The following is a 7,189-nucleotide window of genomic DNA, read 5'->3' as shown; positions in this document are numbered from 1 at the left end:
GTGCGGGTGGTTCGGGTCCGGCCGGGGTCACTTCCCGATCCCGCCCCGTCTCTCTGTCCCACTCGCTTCCTGTCACCATCTCAGACTGTCCTATCAAATAAAGGCATGAAAGCCCCTAAAATATATTTAAAAATAAATAAATAGATCAATTAATTATAAATTATTATTATTATAATCATTCTTATCAATAAAAATATTATATGTTAATTATATATTCACACATATAGTTAATACTATATAATAATTAACTTTTATGTCAGATGTCAGAAAAAATACAGTCAAAATCACATAGGCCCAGATAGGCCTGCATATTTCTGTAAATATATTGCAATAGTAGGCCTAGTTTACTTAAAGTAAATAATGCACACTGAAGCACGTATAACCACAGCCCTTCTTCCTAGAAAAAAATCTGTGGTATAGCCACCGCTAGAAGAACTATTCAGTTTATTGTGGCTGTACTGGGCTGCTTATCTGTCTCTGGGGGGCGACAGAGAACGTGGGGACATCAGGATGAAATATTGGAAAGCGATCTATGCGTGCCTGCTTCTTTACAAGTCAGCAGCATTCCGAAAGCTACGAATCACCAGCGCGAGAGAATGATAACACAGCCGGTTTCCAACATGCATAAAACCTTTCTGATAAGTACTCGCGCGGGGTATTACAGCGAGGTGAAACAATGGCATTTAGGACTGAGTATAATGTAATGTTTTCACGTCACAAATAAAGGCGATTTACAAAGCAGTATTTGGATCATTGTAGCCTACCTAGCGCACATCTAATTTCTGGAGAAACTCCCAACAGAGCAGCCAGCTGCCAGCGCTTTGATATCACACATCGGACGTGTTGAAATGGTCAAAGGGCTTAGCGACGCACAATAAAACTAATCGGTTAAACAAGTAGAGCTCTAATGTGCCTTTAGTGCCTGGGTCACGTTGCATATGGCTTCATAAAGTTGTTGACACCATGGTTGTTAGCACAAGCCTGCTAGCTACTTGGTGGTAGTGGGACGGCATAGCTGTCTGGCTACCGGTAACATGATGTTACTCTAGATATTTGAACCCGTATCAGGTCTTTTCGTCGAATGAATTGGTGAGAGGGGACCATTCGAACAAAACGTTGGACCATTAGTATAAGGCTGGGGATCTTTAGTCGAGGATGGTCCGTCTACCGCAAAAGCCAACGAAAGGTCCTTAAAATTGAACTAAAGATCCTTAGGTTTCAACTAAAGGTCCCTTCAGTCTGCCTATATTAGAAATGTAAATCAGATTTTTTAATGCTCATTTTAACGGGTTTTCTTAGAATCAGCTTTTTTCATGCTCATTTTAACGGTTTTGTCTATTTAAATATGTTCATTTGAACGGTTTTGTCTAGCCTATTTTAAATAGCCTATTTGTTTTTTGTTGATTTAAACATGTAAATCTATAAATAAAATGTACTTAGGCTACTCGTTTTTACTGGTAGGCTATGTTGTTGTTGTTTTTACGATTAAGTCCATGGCTACAGTAAAGAGAGAGAGAGAGAGAAGTTAAATCGTTAACACTGCATAGGAGCGCTCTCTCTCTCTCTCTCTCTCTCTCTCTCTCTCTCTCTCTGCCCGGCGAGGCAATGTTCTTGGGCGGTAACTTTTTAGATGCGAAGCACCAGCAACAAGAGAATGCTGTCTGCCTTACACACAACAAAGTTCGCGCATGAGCCAGAGCACTATGCATATAACAGTGTTGAAAACATTACAGAACCCATGCACCTGTGTTAAGTCCATGGCTACAGTAAAGAGAGAGAGAGAGAAGTTAAATCGTTACATTAACACTGGACCGCTCTCTCTCTCTCTCTCTCTCTCTCTCTCTCTCTCTCTCTCTCTCTCTCCCTGCCCGGCGAGGCAATGTTCTTGGGCTATAGTTTTATTAATTGAATAAGCTGCCTATTTTGTTTCATATCCTGTCTTTTATTGTTGGAAATCGTCCATCGATCCAGTCAGGCTGCCTATTTTATATCCTATTATTCCCGTGTGTCCTAGGCCTATTTCTTTTGTTCGAAGTCTAAATATATAACTAATATATAACTGATTTACCCGCGATTCATATAGGCCTAGGCCTAATAACGGCACAAACTGAATGACAATAAATAGTTCGCGCATGAGGCAGAAAACATAACAGTGTCGGAAAACATTATGGAACCCCTGCACCCGTGTTAAGTCCATGGCTACAGTAAAACAAAAACAAAAACACTAAGAGCGAGAGAGAGAAGTGAAATCGCTATATTAACACTGCATAGGAGCGCGTTCTCTCTCTCTCTCTCTATGTATCTAGTAGGCCTATCTAGTAATCTAGTATGTAAATCAAATGTTTTTTTTTTTTTTGCTGTTTTCAGATGTGCTTCATAAATAAAATGTACTTAGGCCTACTCATTTTAACTGGTATGTTGTCGGTTTTTTACGTTTATGCCGTTACATTTTTTTGACAATTATCTAGGTTACTTTCTACTCCTTACATTTCTGGAACAATATTTGAGAAGCTTTTTTTCACTTTTACGCCGTTACTTTACTCCGTTACATTTTTGACAAATATCTGTAGGCCTATGTTACTTTCTACTCCTTACATTTCTGGAACAGTATTTGAGTAGGCCCTAGCCCCAGCTGCGGGCAGAGAGGCGGGAATCGCTTTGAATCAGGGCAGCGTGCGTCTACTGAGCACATTTGGTTGTCATGCAGCGAGTTTTCTGACTTTCCGGTAACTTTTTAGATGAACGCTTCTAGCTACCGTCTTCTGTAGGTCTGGAATATACCTACGTGTGGAGTAGGCCTAGAGGTGCGCGGTGGATGTATTATTTCATCCGCAACCGCTTCTTAGAATTTCTAATCCACCTGCTATCCACCCGCCCTAATGTTTTTTCTCCAATTTCCAAAACCGAATCCACCCGCCATCCGCCTATTAGTTTTTAGTATTTAAGATGCCTGGGGCACATAGTCGATCATCTTTTTCAAGCAGTGCAGGTCATTTACATCTTGCCAGCCTATGTTTTAAAAAAATCTCTAACTTACAGCGATTCCCAAGTTGTCTCCACCCATCGCACAAACGTGCGGATGCTTTAATGCAGCCTACATTTTAGCAGTTTAAATACCTCCAGTCCAAGCAGCACAATCGAAACTATTGGCTATCTAGCTTACAATTTTGGCTGGTATCCAATAAGACGAGTCAAGTGACAGTAGAGTCTTGCAAAGAGTGCAGAGAATTATGTCGCGCGTGTGTGTGTGTGAGCGAGAGAGGGAGAGAGAGGGAGCGATTCCAAACTTGTCTCCATCCATCGCACAACGTGGAAGCTAACGTGTATGCTTTAATGCAGCCTAAATTGTACCAGTTTTGCCTCCTCTCCAAGCACCTTTTTAAGTGGTGGCAACCATGCATGTTTTCAACAGGGCCACGCAGAGTGGACAGTGGAATGCTGCTTGAAATAAGTCGATAATGAATAAAATATTATGCGCAACGTCTACAAGAAAAGTAATGGCTATTATTACCGTTGCGCGTAAAGATGAGGAAGGGATGGATAGATGGATGGATGCTGTCCTATGGAAGGGGCCGTCAAACAGTCTACATGACATCTTCATTAAAGTCGTTAAATAAGTATCCATAGCCTACTGTGTTTGACGGCCCCATCGTCTTGCAAATATTTACGCGCAACGGTCATAATGGCGTCTCGCACTACACATGCTCGGATGATGCCAGAGGCGAATAGCAAACAGCCAAATTAAGGCATATTCGACATAGACTACCACGACAAGTTACCGTTTGGGTCGCAGTTGGATGTTTATTCAGTAGAATTATGTGCGTAATATCAGCTCCATCCACCAAATGCAGCACAATCCCCGTTACTTTCACGTGAGGTTCAAATGGACATTACTCGACAAAATGCAAGTCTGGGTACCAACAACTGAAGTAGGCTACAACATAGAATATGTACCACATATAGGGGTATTTTCATTTTCAGTCCTTTATGTGCGTTATGCCCAGCTTTTATTGAATACAGCGCAGGTTTTGAAGTTCACCAAACGAGCATCAACTTTGTGCAAGTCATTAAAACTCTTTTTTTACCAGCACTGACGTGTACACTGTTTCATTTATTAACTAATTGCACTTTCTGCCTTCTCGTTTCACATGTGATAAATCCACTTAGTATGCTTTATCCAATTAGCCATGGATGCAGGATCATTCACTGGACTGGACACTATTGTAAGAGGTGAAATTTAGACCACGATTCAGGAACGACAGACAACAGGAGTAAAGGTTATGGTAGTTTTATTTTTACAATTTCATAAAATACAATTAGGAGGGAAAAACCACCACAATATGCAACCAGCAGCGTCTGTAAACTGCTATCTTCTTTGAATAAATGAATAAATAATCACAATCTGGAGACACTCGGACGATAGTAGCCTACAAAAGTTAAGTTAAGTTAAGTTAAGTTACACACTCAGCCACTGCTGCCGGACGTTGGCTCGTCAATTACTTAATCTACTATAACACGCGCAATAGCCTACCCAAATGCAACTTACACACAGTTCCCAAGCTACCGGCCGCGCGCAATGGATACCTACAGCAGCCCTGCCCCACCCCAGCGTGTAGCGCACAAGTCTACACTATTGTCCGAATGTTGTTATTTCAAGACAGCAAACTGTCACTGTCCGCCGGCCGCTGTCGTGACATATTTTATTAACACTAGTATGTGAGTAACAAGTGAGGAGTTCCTTGATAGTTTCCTTAAGGGTGAAGTAGCCTGGAATACTGTCGCAGATCAGATAGTTCATTTCTAAATGATCCTGTTATGAACCCGAGTTTAGTAGATATCGCGCAGTGAACGAGGCAGCCTGCAAACAGTTTGAAGCGCAATGTGGCTGTAACAAGTTAGAAAGTAGCCAAACTCTGTTGCTTGTTAACCTTTTAAAATTATGCGCGTAATGGTGGGGTGGCGTCCGCGCCAATGTAATATCTTGAGCGTGCTCGGTGCTCAGTTTTCATTTCGAGATTCCAGAGCAAATCAGCTGGTACTGCGCTGCTCGCTTGCTGGTCAATAAACGTTGAACTGAACCGTGTTGTGTGCGTGTGTGGCTATGTGTGGGTACCATCGTATGTCCATGATCGTCCGTGCTCTTATCATGCAAATGACATGTCATGCAGGCAAGGGCGTCCGTTTGATTTCAAAAGTGCTGGCCCGGACAATTACCATAAACCCGAGTAAGGTTTGAAAAGTGCTGGGTACAAGATAAGGCTACTTCCGATTTGAGGTTTCATGATAAATAGCCTAATACGCATTGGCGTATTGACGCATAATGTGGCCATGTTAAAAATTAAAAGCCATCTGCGCTGTCTTGTTTATTTCTGATATCCTGCGCTGAAGTCATCTTTATCATAGGCTACATATTATGAATGCAACGGTAACTGAGTGGTTAACCCATCATAACTACATGTAGCCTTGCATAATGGTGCACGTCAATTTGTTGTCATAACTTCGCTCTGTCCCTTTTGATTTCCTCAAGCAATTCACCCCTTTTGTCATTGTCCCTGTTTTACTGTTAGTCTTATGGACCTAGGGCGTATCGATCACCATTATTTGCCTGAAACCTGCAAACTAAACACTGCATGCGCGCAGCCACACAGAGCATTCTCTGTGTCAAAGGAACCCTTTCTCCGCGCCTGTGCGGCATTCTCCTTATCGCTCCTAGAATGGCAATACATGTTGGCAGACTTTATTTTGCATAATTCACGATTATCTGGATATATTTGGCTAGGTTACTCAGCAAAGAACATCATTAACGTTAGTGAGGTAACTTTTGGTGTGCTGATACAAACACCAACGGTGTTCAACGCCCTTTGATAGGCTCTGCCTGTATCAGGGTCGATAGGCTAATGATGGTGGTCAGGGCGCACATCAGTGTTTGGGTTGTCTATGCTTTTTTCTGGAATACTGTGCCGATTAGATAGAAATGATCATGTTATGAACCCGAGTTTAGTAGATATCGCGCGGTGAACGAGGCAGCCTGCAAACAGTTTGAAGCGCAATGTGGCTGTAACAAGTTAGAAAGTAGCCAAACCATGTTGCTTGTTAACCTGTTTAAATTATGAGCGTTCCACGAACTATCTTTCTTTGCGCACGCTATAAACTATGGTTAACTATGTATGCTTTATAATGTTGGTAAGGGCGGGATAAGCGGGATAATGTATTGTCCACACGTGACAACGGAAAATACATTTCCCTTCAGAGATAACAGCACTCCGCCTTCGGCGTCGGGGGTGTTATTCGCCCCGTAGGGAAACATTTTCTTATTCATGTGTGGACAATACATTATCCCTTAGGCCTACCTTTAAATTGATGTCGTACATTTTAAAACATTTCGTTGATATAGTAGTGGTGCAAACGACTGTAGTTATGAGATGGGCGCCAGCCAGGCAGCAAGACTGCCTACCTTTCCAAAAATGAATAAAAATCAGTGACCAACACACTAGAAATAATTCATATCAACACAACGAATATCTTTTCTTACGTTTAGTAGTGCACTTTTGCAAAACCCTCTCAATTTGGAACAGCTCACATCAATGTCTGGCTTTAGCGATTCTTGCGAATGGTGATCTTCTCGGCGCACACTTCATGGTTCCCTCTCTCTTGCTCTCTCGGCTTGTTGCTTCCTGACAGTCTCACCCGCCATTTGAAATTAACTCCATTTTATAGGCTGCGCGTGTAGTTCACAGGGGGTAACGCTGTTATCTCACTCCGGAGGAGGCAGAGGCAGTCCGTTACAATATAGTATATATAAAATAGGCTATAAAATAGGCCTAATGATAAAAAAAGCAGCCTGAACTAAAATTAATAATTAATTTAAAAAAATAGAGACGCACGCACTTTCTACATGGTTCGATTTTTGTTTTCATTGCATTGTGGTGGTAGGCACACAAGTTTGATAAAATATAAAAAAATAATAGGCTAATAAAATAGGCAGACTAAACTAAACATCTGCCCAGTTACACGAAAGGTCTGCATGGATTGAACGTAACGTCCTTAGGTCTTCGACGAAAAATCCTCAGGTACTGCACGAAACGCCCCATGCCTTCTACGAATGGTCCAACGTTTTGTTCGAATGGTCCCCTCTCACCAATTCATTCGACGAATCGTCTCGAAATATTTGAACCGCAGCCACAGCCCA

Source organism: Engraulis encrasicolus, unplaced genomic scaffold (genome assembly GCF_034702125.1).
Source record: "Engraulis encrasicolus isolate BLACKSEA-1 unplaced genomic scaffold, IST_EnEncr_1.0 scaffold_36_np1212, whole genome shotgun sequence".
Lineage (NCBI taxonomy): Eukaryota > Metazoa > Chordata > Actinopteri > Clupeiformes > Engraulidae > Engraulis > Engraulis encrasicolus.
Note: the sequence above shows the minus strand (reverse complement) of the source record.